This window comes from Agelaius tricolor, unplaced genomic scaffold (assembly GCF_023055355.1).
Source record: "Agelaius tricolor isolate 1412-34295 unplaced genomic scaffold, bAgeTri1.0.p SCAF_20, whole genome shotgun sequence".
Lineage (NCBI taxonomy): Eukaryota > Metazoa > Chordata > Aves > Passeriformes > Icteridae > Agelaius > Agelaius tricolor.
The window spans coordinates 8,366,107-8,383,747 of record NW_027269280.1 but is presented as its reverse complement, the minus strand read 5'-3'; the positions used below and the strand labels follow the sequence as shown (position 1 = coordinate 8,383,747).

At 44.2% G+C, this 17,641-nt stretch overlaps 1 protein-coding gene across 1 annotated transcript in view; it reads right to left on the bottom strand.

Moving 5' to 3' along the window:
- HIC2 (HIC ZBTB transcriptional repressor 2) overlaps positions 1–17,641 on the bottom strand; it is a 77,097-nt gene that overhangs the window by 10,720 nt on the left and 48,736 nt on the right. The window contains exon 2 of the mRNA XM_071445435.1: positions 3,215–3,358. The gene's annotated coding sequence lies outside the window, so the exon portion shown is untranslated. The remainder of the gene's footprint in view (positions 1–3,214; positions 3,359–17,641) is intronic.

Genomic DNA, 17,641 nt, shown 5'->3' with positions numbered 1-17,641 from the left:
TATGTATAAGGTAGGCTATTACCTTCAGTAGATTTCAAAAGCAGTGGTCTGGTGTAAGCAGTATAACCCTGCCTATCAAATTTGAATTTGTTAGCTGAAGTGGATTTAACAACCCCAAAAAAATGAATGTAATGAATCAAGGCAGCAAAACTTTCAACCAAGCTTAGAGCATTGTGTTTAAAACATTGTCAGAATTGCCCACCAAGGGCTTTGACCAGGACAGGAGTATGGCTCAGAGAACACTCCTTTGGCTGATGTCCCTTTGTAGACAAAAGCCTTATAGCAACCTGCCTTGTGTATCTTGTGCAGTCCTCAACAAAAATAAATCCAGTCCAGATATTTCAGAAAGGTGCCTAGTCACAAACCCTTCTTTGACCATGATGCATTTCAGAGGTGGAGGAGGAAAGGTGTGTTGGAAAAGTTGTTAGCAAAAGAGAAGCAGGCATTATTCCTTAACTTATGGCATTCCTAGAATCTCACTTCTGGCTGAAAGCATGGGACCTAGGACAACTGTGAGTTTAAATCCTCTTTAAAAAGTTATTTGCACAAATAAATGGCAGGTGCAGCCTTAGAAAGGCCTTGCTATCCATTAGTTTGCAGGGAGTGTCTCTTAACAAAATGTAACATTTGAATAACATCACCACAACCCTCCCAAGCCCTAAAAAATCACAGTGGGTTTATACTTCTTGTATTTCAGTATCATTTTTAATAACCCTTCCTTTTCTGTTTTCTGGAAATAAAAAAAAAACCCAAAAAACCAAAACAACAAAAACCCAAAAAAAAAACCACCAGAAAAAATATACTCCCAGTTCAGAGGAGCCCTGGTTCAGAAAAGGCTCAGGTGCTTTTCTAGTAAAAACCCCAACTCACCAGACCTCAAGAATATATAAATGTCTCACTGGGGCCACAGTCTTTAAACACTGAATGTGGTGTGCAAAATTTCACCTCTTTGCATTTAAGAGGATTACAGAAGGCTCTGGACAAATAGCAGCAGTGATGGTCTTTTCCCAGATTCAGCTTGGTTTTCCCCCCATTCAAGACACTTTTTTCAGAGCAGTGAACCTGCTCAAATATTCCCATGCTAGAAGGGAATGAAACAAGGCTAAGACTCTCCACTACCTCCACCATACCCATGACACTGAGACACAGCACATGCAAAGACATGAGAAGTACAGGGCACAAATCACAGAATACAGTAATGCTGCAAGCAGATGCCACACATCAAACAAAGCTTTGCAAGCTAAGAGCCAAGAGCACCTTCATACCCAATATTGCCCCAGGAGCTGCTGTGCCCAGCCTGGGGCACACTCTGACCCCAGGGGCTCTGCACAACACACAGGCTGCTCCTGGAGCTGTGCTGCTCTCACTACACAGCAGGAAAAAACTTCATTTGCTCTCCATTTGCACAAAGACTCTGGATACCACGGAAAATGAAATTGCTAAACAGAGGAGAAGAGAAATCCCTTCATCTCTTTCAACAGTATAAAATCTACATATTCACTACAGGTTTGATTCTCTTTAATATCACTAAATCTCTACCCAAAAGTAATTGCTGAATGAATGCTAAATGTGTTATCTTAGCAACCTCTGGCAGGAGATGCTCTTTGATTTCATCTCTGAGTTATAGATCGCAGCACATGAATATTGTTTACCTTTTAAGAAGCAACACCAGTGAAGCAAAGAATCAATCATAAACAGATCTAAGGAATCACTCATTTCACGTAGAGGATTTGTGGCTGGATGAGAAGGCTAGACACCAAGCACCTGAACAGTGAGTTAACAGTACTGCAGATAAAAACCAACAAACAGATTAGATGTGATGTATCAAATTAGATGCTGTTAAAACATCAGCCTACTGTGCATGTTATAACAGACCCAGGAAAAGACAGAGGCCTGCTTACTTATTTCTCCACCTTCCCAAGCAGTTGAGCTGCACTGAGCAGACACTGCAGCAGTGAGCATGGAGAAGAACAAGACAAAATGAAATCCACTGTTTCCTACATAGCTCTCTCCCACCAATTTGACATTAAAAATGCTGTGTCCAGCTGCTACTGGAACTGAGTGAAACTGAAACAGATGACTTCTGCACCCTTCAGTTTCAGATGAACCAACTTTTTTTTGAGCATTGATGACCCCACTGGGAAGAGAGCTTTCCTGTTCCCCACTGGCTTATCTGATCTTCCTTTCCCCACATCCCAACAGAACCAGGACCCTCAGAGGTGTCAGTGTAGTGGGTGGTTCACAGCCACTAACTTGCCCCCAGGAGTAGCAGGTCATTAGCCCATGACTTTTAAAGATATTCACATTCTAGAATAGCAGAAGCATGGGGAGAAGTGCTGGAACTGTGTTAGTCCAAATGGTTCCCTATCCCCAGCCCCTTGGAGCAGTCAGATAGCAGAATTCAGAAGCTTAGGCACAAACATGCATTTTCATCACTGGCAGTGGAGCAGCAAAAGCTCTGTGAAGAAGGCTCAAGCAGAAAACAGGATGCAGCACCCTTGTTTTTCTCACACAAATATTTAGCACTTTAAAATAGCTAAGACCAACATGTGAAGTTACTCAGGCAGAGGTCTGCAGAGCTGGGGGAGGGAGAGAAAACATGCAGGACAGATCAGGATGTGCAGCTGATTTTGCAGGTGTGGGCATGGAAAAGAGAAGGAAAATGGAGGGTGGAGGATCATTTTGCAGAGGATACCACATCAGCAAACTGAAAGTGGCCCTTGTTTAATTTGTTACATTCCAATTAGTGCCAGGCAGAACTGCCCTCCTGGCTCCCCGAGGCAGCTCTTGCAGGACTCCTGCAGAAATGGCACAGCTTTGCTTAAGGACATGAGCACCTGTCTGGTACCTCTGTGCGGCAACATTTGGATATTTGGGACGTGGGCAATACCTGCTCAACTGCTACCAGCTCCTGGCCCAAAAAGGAGAGAAACAAAAGAGTGAGATGATTTCCCATTCCCTTCTCTCATGTTCTAGAACAACAAGGAGAGCCTGACATGGCTAGGCCCTTCTCTACTGCATGGCAAACTTCCCAGGGAAGGGGAATCTCCGTGGGTGAAAAGGGAAGGGGCTCTGTGTGCATGAAAGCACTAAAATCAGGAGAGCAAAGTGATTTCCAGTCAGTGCAAGGCTGCAGCAAAGCAGGAACACCTTGCTATACAAGCTGAAACTGTGAGCAGTAGAATGCAGATTGAACCACTTGGTTGCCGCTTACCATGCCAGGTACATTGGGCTAAAGGCACCTCCATCCAGTGCTGCCCGACGTGCCAGGTACATCCCATGATGTTCCATTGAAATCACAACAGGCCATCAATAGAACGTGGCTGCACGGATGCAGAATGGAGAACCAGCAGGGACGCTGTTAAATGCAATTAAAATACTGCAATCAAAATTGAAACGTACATTTTAATACAGCCACCTGCCTTAAATATGTAACTGCTAGAACAACCTCCCCTCCACCCATCTCCCCGCAGCTGGTGAACTGTGACGGAAGCAGAACAGGACTCTGCAAGTTTCATACTGATGCTCCCTGGCCACTTCCATTCATGACTCCCAATAGCACTGAGCTTCAGGGAGACCAGTTCACATGTATCCAAAACCAGCAGATCCCAGGATGTCTGCACCAGCTTCTTTCTGCCCAGAAATTCAGGCAATGAAATATCATCACCATGTAGAAATGCCTCTATGACAAGAACAGCCTGGTGCCAGAGCTTTTGGTCTCATTCCCAACACAGTACAGGCAGCAGAAGAACACTTCAAACCTGATCCACTGTGTTGTCCCCATTTCCCTGTCCCACTTCCCAAGCCTTTGAAAATGTCTTCTAGAGGTGTTATGACATTGGACCAGGCTGGATACTTTGGTGCAAGGTGGGAGAAGACAACACTGTGTACCCTGTCCTATTTATAATGATGCTTCAGTGATAATTTAATCTCCATTCTTGAAGACTGGAGATCAAGTTGATTCATGGTGAAGTGCAGCTTGTATGAGCATTGCAAAACTTAAGATCTGGAATTCCACCCTCCCCTGCCCAAAGGAAAAAGCAACATCATCTTTTCTATGTCAGGGAAAGGCACATAGCACAGCTACCCTAGGTTTGACAAGCTGGTTGTATTCTCTACAGTGCGTATCCTTCCCACAGAGTTCCTATAATTGGCTCCAGTGGGATTATTATGGAGCAGTCTCAGGGTAGATGCTAAGAACAGGTTCCTTTCTACAAGTGGTGATGCTGCACCAGTGAAAACAAACAAAGCAAGCCCAAACCCACCAAAAACCAGTACAGAAATAAGCCTGCAGCCTGGCAGGGATTTAACATAGGTTTGTGGACCCTCATGGTGAAGTGAAACATGCATAGCTTTTATCATATTGATGGCTGCATGTCTCTGGCTGTGTTTCTGGAGATAGAAATCTTACATTTAAAAAGTGAGAATACTATTGATTATCAGCCTTAAAAGATAAAAGGCCAAATAAAAAATACCTATAATACTTAATGCTGAATGAGAGAGAGCATAAAGGAGGACACAGGCCTGAGAAATGGAATTGGTTGTCATGGAAAGGACAGAGTATAAGATAGTTCATTCTTCCTGAACATCTGCTGGGCTTAGGCCCAGGACAGTGTTCCCATCATTCCCACCTGAATACTTATCCCCACAACTCTGTAACCAAACCCCTTTCACACTCAAATAATAGATCTTTTGTATTCAGATCACCCTGTTCTGACTGCTTGTAGGCTGAAGATTTAAAAATCTTGTCAATACAATGAAGAAGTGAAATGTAAGCAACTGTTTGCCTACTGACCTGGGCTGTGCTCAGCCAAGAGCATTTGCTGAACTAGTCTGAACAGACCACTGTCAGCATGAACAGGCCAACCCACAGTTAACTACCACGCTTGAAGCACCCTGGGCAAGAGCTCCAGGAATTTGGAGCTCCCCCCTCTCCAAAAGATCACACTCTGCACAGCATTAGAGCAAGCTGAACTCTGGCTGAATCTCCCAGCATCACAACTCTGCAAAACCCTCAGCAATACCAGCAATTCTCAGTTTAACAGAGGCTGAATGCTGCATAAAGGTATTTCTTGAACAGCAGCTCAAACACAAGGTTTTTCCCACCCAGATTACATCAATTTGCTTCTCGCAGCTGGGAAGCAAGAGCTCTTCTCCATAGTTGTATTCCCCTCTAGGGCAGAGTTTAGCAGAGAACTGCTTCAACCAAAGGTGTTTCCTACTGTTAGAACATCTCACTGCAGTCAGAAATGAAGCTTCCTGCCAACTCCTAAACAGAGTGCTTGTATATTATGCATTTATTGTCACTGCTGACACATAGGAGACTAGGACCACCCAAACCTCTATTGGGAGGAGAAGGGGAGAGGCATGGACATTGCAGATCTTGTCAGCCAGAGTCCAGCATTAAAAATTCCTGCATATCCACAGAGCACAGTTGATCTCAGGAGCAGAGCAGTGGCACAAAACAAAGCTTCAGAATCTCATGACCACTTAGTAACCAGCAGTAGACTCTGGACTCTTCTTCTCATCCTACAACTGAGCAAACTCAGTTTTAGTTGTGCCTGCATTGCAAGTAGTAAAGGCAACTCCAATGTCCAATGCTAATCTAATTTAATTCATTTATTTACTCCCTATTGCATGAAAATAACAACAACATATTGAATGAAGTAGCTCAAAGGCCTCTTTGGTATGCAAAATTTCTGTTTCCCAGCCACCTCTGAGCCTGTACAGAATTCTCCCTTTACAATGCAAGAATTTAGGACATGAATAAAGGATCTTGCTGCCTCCCAGTTAATCCTAGAGAGTGCCAGTCTTGGGCCCTGTCCTTCAGTAAGGTAGGCCACTTGGCAGGGGGTACATGGGGTGCCAGCCTCATGCTGAGCATCACTCTGAGGGCAGGAGCACACCCAGCACTGTGGAGAAGGAGGAATGTCATGACCCTGTTCCGACCAAGACTGTCCTACAGGACACTCCCAGCTGCAGCACCGCTTTAGGGCTCTGAGTCACCACAGGTACAAGCTGATAGCAGGTTGTGAAATGCAGTAATACTGGAGCAAATGCATGACCCTTTCAACTGTCCCTGCAACTGGGGAGGGTTCTCCAGGACAGGGATGAGGCAGGCAGCTGGAACTAGTGACTGTGACTCAGACTCCATAGTTACATGATTTGTTAGAGCAAACAAAGCCTCAGAGCACTAGGAAAAATGGGAACAGGTTTGATAAAGATCCTCCTACCAATCGGCCTGTTTATTTTCATTTCTTGTGTGGACTCAGCAAACGTTTCTGCAGAGAGAAGCAGTCTGCACAGGAGCATCTGCACACACAATACTGCTAATATCACGAGCTTGCAATAGTTAACAGCAAGTTTCCATGTTGAGGGATGTAGTGACTGTCTTGGACCAAAATGTCATCTCTCTCACCAGTGGTGAGCACAGTGTGCACAAAACAAGCATTGCTGTCTTGTTTTTTTTTTTCCAGTAAGAAAAAATCTCATTCCCTTTACCCATATCTACAGATCCAGCAACAGTTCTTAATATGAATGATACCTTAAATATAGCACTTTTAGCACTTATCCACATTTTCTTTTCTTGCTTTTCCCCCAAAACTGACCATACACAGGCCTGTACTTAGCAAAGCAATCTTTTTAAGTTTCACTTTAGTGAAGTCTTTCAAGCAAACAACTCTAAGAATTGGTCCCAGCAGTATTAGGACTGTACTGCCTACCAAACATCCCTTCAAGTCAGATGCTTAACCCATCACCCTGAATCCTTTGTATTTGATTCTTTGCAGCCACCAAGAAGTCTCAGCACATCTGAGCCTGGCAATTGAGAGAAGGCCAGAAAGCCACTATTGCTTGTAAAAGCAGAAGGCCTAACAGACTCGAAGTTCTACAAACTGCCTGTATTGCATCCAAATGACCTAATGGGAAAGCAGAGTTTACTCACTTTCAAAATTCCTCATTTCTCTGGCTGCTTTTCCTCAACCCCTACTTCTTATTTTGATTGTTTTGTCCCTCTGTATTCCTTCTTTTTTCAACTTCAAGCATTATTTAAACTCAGCTCACAGACTGCAGGGAGGTCATTCTATGTATGTTTCCAAAATCCACCTTTTCCCAGCAAGGCTCCCATCCTACTGGCTTTGTCCTGCAGCCCTGCACAGCAGTGCTCCAGGGCTGCAGACACCTGGGGCACATTTGGCCAGCCCTCCCTGACAGACAGCTTCTCAGCCTGGGGGATTACAGCCCCAGGCACGTTATGAAAGGCAGCCCAGCAAGGTCATGGGGTGTTGAAAACTTTGCTACAGTCCAAAGCACAGGATCTTCCTCTTTTCCTTCCCTGCACACTATTCTTGTCAAGGCCAAGGATTTCCTGGCAGTCCTCAAAGTACACAAATTATAGGCTTTTGTCATGAATTACAACTTAAAACTTCTCTTCATTTTAAGAAAGTAGAAGGGGTGAAGCAAAGCAGGGGGAAAGGTACTTTTGCCTAAGGTTTGGTTTTGAAAAGGGGATTGACAGCCTATGTATGTGCTTTATCCTGTAATCTGAAAGCTGCTCAGGACAGGACCCTTAAAAGTATTTTATGCTGAACCATAGACAGAGCAAGAGAAGCGGCAGCTCCCTGCATCCGTTCCAGTCTGCTCAGCTTCTCCTAAATCAACACTGCCAGAAGGCAAGACAGCCCTATAACAAATTAGCACTGCTCACAATTTGTTGAAGTTGCTGTTGCATTGTTTGTTTATTTAAAACACACACACACACAAACCTCCCGAGCCTGCTCTCTGCTGCCATCCCCCAAACTCCAGCTCTGTAGTCTCAGAGAGGCGAGCAAAGGCTGTGGATTAAACCCATGCAGAGCTACAGCCACTGTGCTGGGACTCTGCTTGGGTTTTGCTCTTTTACTACAAGCAAAACCAAAGAATGCCCACATTATTCCAGCCTGGAACATCATGCTGTAGAAATCCTTATTTCAGCACCTGAATAGGGAAGTGTTGTTAAGAAAAAGAAAGAGCCACAGGGTTGAAAGGACCCAGTGGTAATAAAACTCTTAGTGCTAATGCTATTTATGAACATCCAAGGGATAATCTGCACCCCTTATCAGCCCACAAGATTATAAGATCTTTAAAATAGGAAACATGTCTTACTTCATAAAGCACTGTATAAGTTTACAAAGCACAATATTAGTGGTAATAAATAATTGTCAAAGTCGAGCACAGAGGTGACTGTAAAACCTGAAGCACCATCACTGTTCCCATTTCATTCTGAGCTCTGTGTAGCAGCACATTCTTGCCTAAGAATGTACAGTGCTACTTGTATAGCACAGTGCATGCTTGTGCTGACTTGGTCTCTTATGCACCAATCTGGTTTTATTTTAAGGGATGATTTGTGAAATGTGCTATGCTTTTACTCACAGTGGAGAAAGTAATGTTTGATCATGAGGTGATCACAATGAGGGTGATTTTAAAGAGCTGTAATACATTCTTATCCTTGCACCAGTTTAGTTTGCCAGCCTGTGTCAGTGTGCCAGCAATGATTCCTCTACACAGCATTTCTATCTGTAGGCAATTATCACACACAGAGCACCCTACTATCAGAGCAATTGCTCACCAGTTCCATCATGTAGCCTATAGAGACAGCTTCCCTTTTATTTCTCTTGGTTTATATGACAATAAGCTCTGGGCTGCTGCAGGCATAGTTTAGAGGACAGTAAAGTCAGCATCATCCACTCAAACACTTACATGCTTTCATTCAGGTTTATTTTTTTTCATTTTAGAGAAGTGTTTTTCTGTCTTATGAATGCTTTAATTTCTGGCTACTAACAGATAACTGCATCATCCAAAGTGTCCCTGCTCACTTGGGTTGAGTATGGCTTTCGTTTCTGGACAGGTGAATGCCACAGATACCACAGCTATCTCTACCAGTTTAACAACAATTAAGGAAATTAAGAGATTTTCTATTCAGATTGAGACCTTTGCATTGAATTCTACTGGTGCCAAAACATCATAATTTTATTCTTCAGATAACCCATGATTTATCAAATGTTTAAATACTCAAGCTTTAGTATTTCAAAAGCTACTCACTTTATATTTGTCACCTAAGGAAATTACTAAGCAATTTTTTGGTGCAATTTTTCCCTGCCAGAAAAAAAAAATGCCTCAAAGAGCAGAGCTGAATGCATCACCCTCCTTCTTTCAGCATAATTAAAACCATCTCATTGGTAATTATTGTCCTCAAGTTGGGTGTGGGGGAGTGAAAATCTGTAACAGATTCTATTTTTAGAAGATAACCTTAGGAAAAACAGGAGGTACCAGAGAAACAGGCATGAGGGGTGAAGTTATGACAGTACTGAAACTAGCAGGAGACACAGGTGTACCAGGTGTCTGTGCCAGAGAGCTCTGAGAACACAAATGTGGCCACACCTCCTGCTAGATTTAGGCTTGGCTGGCAGGTTTCAGAGGCACTCAGAATTCACAGAGACAATTCACATATTTAAAAGTTTGAGCAAGAGTTTAAAAAAAACAAAACCAAAACCAAACCCACACTAAAAGGTTATTTTAAAACTTTGCTGGATCACTTCCCATGGAGTTCTCCCCTCTCAGCAAGGAAAGTGGTTAAAGGAAGGAGAACACAAACCAAAAAGCCAAGCAGAACCAAACCCTAAAAACAGCCAGAGAGGCTGGAACTTCCCTAACACAGATGGAACAACACAGCAGTTTTATAGCTACATAAATAGGACCAGAATCTGGCCCAAGGAGTAATACACATACAAACTTCTGCTCACAGCCACAACAAACATTGATACCACACCTTAGAGTGGAAGGAAAAAGTAAAATTTTTCCATCCTTACCACTTCCAGCAGAGCCCAGGGATGTAACAGCATCAAGAGACAGGCAGAGGATGCAGGAAGTTCTCTTAGTGAGGATACATAATGTATCCTGTCTTGGCAATGTGCGTTCCCAAACACCTGTACCTAGGGTCCAGCTGCTTTCAGCCCCTGGCTGCACGTTACTGAGCCACATTCAGTTCTGTCACAGAGAAGGGCTGAATCAATTGTGGCATTGTTCCCCCACAGTGCAGGTGCTCAGAAACACACACATCCTGAGGCTCCCCAGCCACAGGGATGTTCTGATGCCATCCAGCTTTCCCTGACCCACCAAGTCAGTCCACCTTGGCTTAATCTATTCCCTTCTCCAGGCATTTTCTTGGCAGGTACTTCACTCAAAGAACAGGTTTTAACAGCAGGAAAACCACCTCAAAATCCCAAACCAAACAAGTCAACACCTCTGAAGAACCTGAATAAGTCACATCCTTCTTATCACAAGGTATCCACCATCACAGATGCCAACATGGCTTTCACACACCTGCTTTCTCTGGAACCTCATGTAAGAGGCCTGACAGTAATGCCAAATCCCCAGACCCTTCCAGGAGCAGTCACTGCACACCCAGACCTACTCCAGACAATCAAAGTCTTATTACAGGGTATGTAATGTGAAAGTTTAATCTTGTGCAGGCAAGAAATAGCAGAGACTTGCCTATTGAAAAATTAGGAGGTATATAGTAATTAATCAAATTGATTTAAAAGAGCCAGCTGCCTGTGTGAATGCTGGCCCTGGCAGAGACAATCCCAACCCTAGGCATTTGCTTACAAATAGGCAAGGTGCTTTGGCACAGCTACTGAATCCTTTGAAAAAGTTGGTTTTGACATGTTGGAAAAGGACTTGAATTTTTCAGCTGCTCTCTAAGTAGGAGGCAATTGAGACAACACACCCAAGAACTGCAGCAGACACCACTTTAAAATTTGTCTTCATTATGTTCTAATTTTTACACAACTTTCTAACATTAGCAATAGCCAGATGAAATTTTTCATCTTACTAAAAGCAGCGGAGAGGTCAGGAAAACACCGTTACACATCATTTGTTCTTTCTCTAGTGATAGTCACAGTCCAGAGTCCTGGCCCAGGGTTTCTACTTATATTTTCCCTGTGATTCTTAAGCCAACCAACCAAATAGAGTTAGTTGTCAGGTTTAGTGGGTTTCAAAACAAAATGTGTATTAGAAGGAGGATTTTTTATTATCATATTATTTAAAGGATTTAGTGAGGAATCTAAAACTCTGTGGAAGGGTTTGTTGGAGGGGGATTAGAAAGAGAAGAGCCTTATAAAAACAACCCAAACAGAGGGTTTGTTCCTCTTCTCCACATAAAATCATAGAATCACTCAGGCTGGAGAAGACCCCTAAAATCAAGTCCAGCCATTAACCCATCACTGCCAAGTCCACCTCTAAACTGTGTCCCCATCTACACCTCCTTTGGATAATCTCCAGGGATGGCAATTCCACCATTTCCTTGAGCAGCCTGTTCCAATGCTTGATGACCCTTTCCTTGAAATTTTCCCTCATATCCAACCTAAATCTCCCCTGGTGCAACTTGAGGCCATTTGCTCTTGCCCTATTGCTTGTTACCTGGGAGAAAAGACCAACCCCCATCTGGCTACAACTTCCTTTCAACCTTGTTGAACCTCACCCAAGTGGCCTCAGCCCATGGATCCAGCCTGTCCAGATCCCTCTGCAGAGCATTCCTGCCCTCCAGCTGATCAACACTCCCGCCCAGCCTGGTGTCACCTGGGAGCTCACTGAAAGTGCACTCAGCTCCCTTGTCCAGATTTCTGATAAGGACATGCTCACTAAAGCCTGCCTTCCATTAGGGAAACAAATCTAAAGACCTGGAAAACACTGCACTGAGACACATGGTGGGGAGGTTCTGGGAAGCAAAGCAGCAGCTGAAGTTATATGGAAATAACAACAACATTCACAGAAGTTCCCCTTGGATACATGTCAGCATGTGGGAATGAAGGATTAAGATTGAGTATTTGCATTTCCCAGTCAGATGCCAAGATAGCAAAGCTGGCAAGCTGAGGTGTTGGGGCATTCCTTGAAGGGAGTCTCCAGCCATGAACACCATGTGTACAGAGCTCTTCTGCTTGCAAGTGTCTCTTTCTCTCTCTCTAACAGTGAGTATTTTGAATTTTCAAAAATGTGCTCTAGGTTAGTGCTTATAAAAGTAAAGCATTAACAGCTCCAGCATAGCACAGGCAGCTGGGCAAGCTCTGCTGACAGACCCTTGCCAACACAACCCCAAATCAATCCTGTGCTCTGCTCCCAACCCACACACAGCAAGCAGGTAGTACCATGGTGCCAACTGCTTCAGTCAGCAGGTAAGAGCAAAGTGCCATGTTATTAACTCTTCTAAAGGCCACAGCAGAGCATTCTGATCCCTGCATACAACAGACACCTGAATAATTAGAGTGCAGGGCTGAATCCTCTGGCAGACATGGCTTTTAAAATAAGATGCAGCACTTCTGCATCATGGCCCTCTACACAGATCTCAGTGCTTTTATGCTGCTTTGTTAAAGGCCAGCATTAACATTGCCAATGATACATCACTCACCAGGTGGAAAAAAAATTCCAAACCAAACCACACAAAAATGGAGCCATCATTACAGAGGATGAGGCATCATGATCTGTTTTAGGGCATCCAAGTCAGAGTCATCACCTAAAAGGTCAGGTCTTGCCCTCTTTCTGCATCAGCCCTGGTCTGGCTCAGCCTCACAAACCCCATGGTCTTCAGGGCAGCACAACAGAGCAGGCAGCAAAGCACAGCCAAGGATCAGGAACACTCTTGAACAAAGCTGGCTGTAAAGCCAAATCCTGCATGTCAGAGGTCACAGCAGTAACTGAGGAGTGTGCTTCAGCCCCCAAAACATCCTTCTGGTATCCAGGAAGGCTGCTGGAAATGGTTGAAAGATGGTTGTGAGACAGAGGAACAATGAAGAAAAGGTTCTCGGAATTGTTGTTGACACTGTGTGGTGCACGCATAGTGAGAAGACAGAGCAGAGCAGCACTGGGACCAGGAAGAGCTTCAAGGGAATATTCCTGTGGGCCTTTGGGCCTGAAATTCTCCTCTCCAACACCCCAGCCTCCACAGTCAGAAGTGAGATCAATGCCTAACTACACAAGATGCTTCCACTTTGTAATGACCTTCATTTCGAGGTGATTAATTGCTGTTGACTTCCTCCTTTGGAACTTTGTAGCAGCCCAGCAAGAAGGAAAGTCTGGACATTCTCCCCAAAGTCCCTCAAATGCATCAGAAACTGGAATCTGCTGCAGGCTGCTGTACATTGTCTCAGCAGATTCAGTAACGAGGTCTTCTGAAACAAAGTACAATCAGAGTTTCTGCCTGGACTTGCCAAAAGACCTTAATGCAAATAGAACTGCAGGAAAATTAGGGTGGACTCTAGTGGCTGCCTCCCCCTCAGGGTTTTGCGTTTTCTGTTGGTTTTTTTTTCCCCCTTCATTCCTGATGAAATTCATTACAGTTGCATTTAAACTGAGGTTGTGATTTAAATTTTCCAAAGCAGGCAGGACAGGTTTGAAAGCCTGATATATCAGAGTGTGTGTGCTTCCTGAGAACCCAGGCAGTTGCAGAGCCTTCCCCAAGGGGTGCCTGGTCGGTCCCCTCACCCCCCTGACATGTTTGCTGTCACACAGGCCAGTGGATTCCTGGCAAGTTGAGCAGGCTTGCTCCTTACAGCCGAGCAGCCCCACATTCAAACATGCCACTGCGTTCCTTGAAGGTATTTACAGTTTACTTTTTAGTGCTACTTTAAGTTCAAAGGGGCTAGTAAAGCCCCATTAAGCTATTTACATCAAACTGGTTAGTTAATTATCCTGTTGCAGGCTTTAAATTAGCAATTTATAACCCCTTCCCTGGAGATGCCAGTATTTAAAAACAACTCAGCCAGGACATTTTGCAGGGTGCAGTTAAGGAACAAAAAAACCAAAAAACACCACTAAACCAACCCAACCCCCCCCCCCCCCCCCAAAAAAAAAAATCCCAAAACAACCCAGAATAAATATCTTCAGTTTTTGATTGCACAGATCCTAACTTTGGGAGAATCCAGTAGGAACAGGGGTGAGGGAGAGCCCACTTTTACCAGCTAGCAGGGATAGTGAGGCTGTGTCTACCTTAGGCTATGCAGCAAAATGTGATTTGCAGAGGCCCAAAGCAGCCTGGGAGGCACCACAGCTAAAGGGGGATGATTCTTTCCTTACAACAAGATATTCTGCTTCTCAGGAGCACAATCAAAGGTATTTTTACATTCATATGTACAAAAATGTGTCTGCCCACAAGGAAGGACAACTGTTTGAGGGTTTGGATTTGGTCTGAAGACCAGCATAAAGCTGCAGTCCTCTTTCAGGTTAGGATTAAAAATATATATATTTATACCCTCTTGTCATAAGGGTCAATGACCCCATGGGCCAAGTGAGGCTGGAGCTGAGGGGTTTCCATTCCCAGGATCTCCTCCCCTGCCAACAACCTTTGGTTTCTGAGAAGGAAAGTGTCATCCACTCATGGACTGGTTATTCCAGACCACCACAATCAGAGTGCAAAGCTGTTACAGAAGAGAATTACCACCCTCCCCCCAAAATACCTGACTGCCCAAACCAACCAGGGCCTGGAGCACAACCCTCCTCCTTATTTCCACCAGCCATTACTTCAGTTCTGCAAACAATTGACATACTGGATGTTTACCTGAAAATCTTATTTAAAACAAAGATGGGAGGGAAAGCCTGTCCAGCTACTATTTCCACACAACAATCTATCAAGTGCAGGAGAAGCCTTGGCCCCAATCCTGGGAGCTGTCCCAAACCAACAAACACTTAACACCTCACCAAGAGCAGGAGTCCGTAGAAAGAAGGGCCATGTGGAATGAGACTAAGGCAAACTAGGAGATTTCACATTAACATCAAAAAAAGGCACATCAAATTTGAGAGAAGAATTCCATTCTACTTGAAAGACGTGACAGACAGATGGAATCAAGTCATATGACAGACCCTGCAATTTTTTTTTCCTTCATCTTAATACATCCCCTTTTCAACAGCAAAAAAATTATTCTCTGCCAAACAAGTGTCAGATAAACTTCAAAAAGAGAGATAAAAATCTAAGCATTTTAATTCTTTATGCTATGCAATCATGAGATTTAGTTTCTATTTACTTGCTGCTTCTTATGGAGAGTAATTGTTTCACAGTAATTTTTTGAGATGGGGCAGATGGAAAGAAGAGAGAGAAATACACTCAGATTTCAAAGTGACAAAATATTTTTGTACAAAATTTGTAAGATGATATTAATTTCATGTGATTTACTGCTCTAAATTGCAAGACAGAGGTCTTATAATAAAAATACTGGTAAACACAACGCAAAATCTAAATTATCTAAAGGACCGAAAAACCCAACCCCACACATAGATGACATTCTCCGAATTCTCTGCCCTTTCCTGGGAGCTGTTACACCCAAACCATCACTCAGACCAGAGGCTGTTCTCTCCTGGAACCACCAGCCTGGCCTTTGAAACAGCCCGGTGCTAACAGGCTACAGGGCTGCCTAGTATCAGGGAGTTGTAAAATAATGTGCAAGTGGGGAGAAGGAAGAAAGCAAAGCCCTCCTGAGGATAAAATGAGAGTCTCCCCTGCTCCACCAAAACCTTCCACTTCAAGGCATGCAATAGCCTGTGCCTAGAACAGGTGTGTCTCCTTAAATACCTCACATGTCACACTTGTGTCCCATGGACACAGTGCTGGGGATTATATTAGTACCAGTGCATACCAGCTGGAGCTACCCCCGCCGGTGTCCTGTGACTCCTCGCACGGGGGGAGCCGCTCTCGCCGCAGGCACGGCCCCTTTGCCACATGATCCCGGAGACAGACAGACAGACAGACAGCGACCCTGCCACTGCTGCTTCCGAGCACTTGTGCTCCAGGGGCCGACCCAAGCAAGAGACCTCCTCCAGACAGGAAGGGGGCACTGCCGGGAGACAGTGAGCCAGGCTCCAAGTATCCTTTTCTTTCCCTCCCCTGCGCTTTTTACCAGCAAATTCTCAACCAGTTCATGCCAAATAGACACGCTGAAGACCTCCTTTAAATAAAAAAAGATGCACGGCTAACAGAGCAAAGTCCACTCAGTCATTCCCAAGCAGAAAATGCTGACAGGGCACAATGCAGGTATGGCTAAAGCAGGATGGAGGAGGAACAAAGGAGAGCGAGCCTCATACATCTTCAAGTCAGTGCAGAAAGACACCCCTTGGCAATTTCAACCTAATTCATCACTAACCTTGGAGCATGCTAGCTGCTGGCCTAAGCATCTGGAAGAGATGGTAAGAAAATTTTTGTGGCAGCAAACACATCAGTGACGTTTTTTGTGTCATGAGTGGCACAGATAATACAACAGGAAGAGCTACTTGGTTTTAGCTGTAGCTCTGCATCACAATTCAAAGGAATTCTTCAGCATGAAGATCTGCCCCAATGCCATCCATCGTGAAAGGATCTTCTAGTACTGATCAGGGAGCCAGAGCACCAGCAGATGTGAGAAGCTGCTGAGCAGCACACATGGGTTAAGAGGTGGAGCCCTGTAGGGCCCTTCTTAGTCCTCCTTAGCAGCATTAAATGCTTTCATTTTCCAGAGAACAATTCTTGCAACAGCTTTTAGGAGAGAGAGTAAAAATGAATGGACCAGTCTTGGTGAAAAGCCTAACTTACAAGGAATCTCATCACATCCATTAAATACTACACTGTTTAATTAATTCCAATTTCCAGGTTCCAATACACATCAGGTTTATCTGCTCATCCCTACAGTAACTGGCTCCAGGCATCACAGTCAGCTGGTGGGGATGAAGGCATTGCCAAGCCAAACATTCTTCTCAAGTGCTTTTTCCAGCTCTGCTTTATAACCCCTCAAGGACTGGGTGAAACAGAAGGTTCAATGAACCCAGCTCATCAGTCCAGTGCAAGCTGGAAGTAAAGGGAAATTCTGACATACTTTACATCCCATTCATCTCTTCATCTCTGGCCATTTCTGTTCAAATAAATCTAGAATAAGGGCACTCCATTATACTTCATTCTCAAACATGTGAGCAGGACCTCAAAGCCCCCACAAATCCATCTACCCCTACAAACACCTTCTTATTGCTGCCATTACTCAGTTCCAAGAGGCCTCGAGTCCGCAGCCATAAAATTCAGCATTAACTGCCAGGTGAACTCTTACTACTTAGCCAACTATTTATTATGCTGGCTCCTCCACTACCAGGCAAACATCAGCTGCAAATGCCACCCCCATGTTCTCAGACACCAGGACTTTAAATTCTGAACAGCCTCCCATAACCAAAATTTAGCATCTTTATGTTTTCTTTATTCTTTGCCAGCCACAGTGTTAGGGACTTCCTGGCCAGTTAACAGCCAGCCTGGTAAGAGCTCTGAACTTCACACATTTGTCAGGAAATCTTAGAATACAGACTGTCCTGTACTTCTCAAGCAACTTGAAACCAAGTTAACAGAGCAGGCCTGGGTGCCCAAACAGACAAATGGAGGCCCAGCTGTATTTCATAACTGTGCCACATAGAAAATGTGCACTTCCAGGAACCTTGAGACTTGGTGACACACCTGATGCAGAAATGATTACTTAAGAACCCAGATTTAAAAATCCCCACATTTAGTACAGGAGTGCAATTATTCACTTTGATTTTCCACAAGCAAAAATTTTTCAGACTTTGGGAAAAACAAACTTTCTTATGAGCAACCTTCTGCATACCCAGG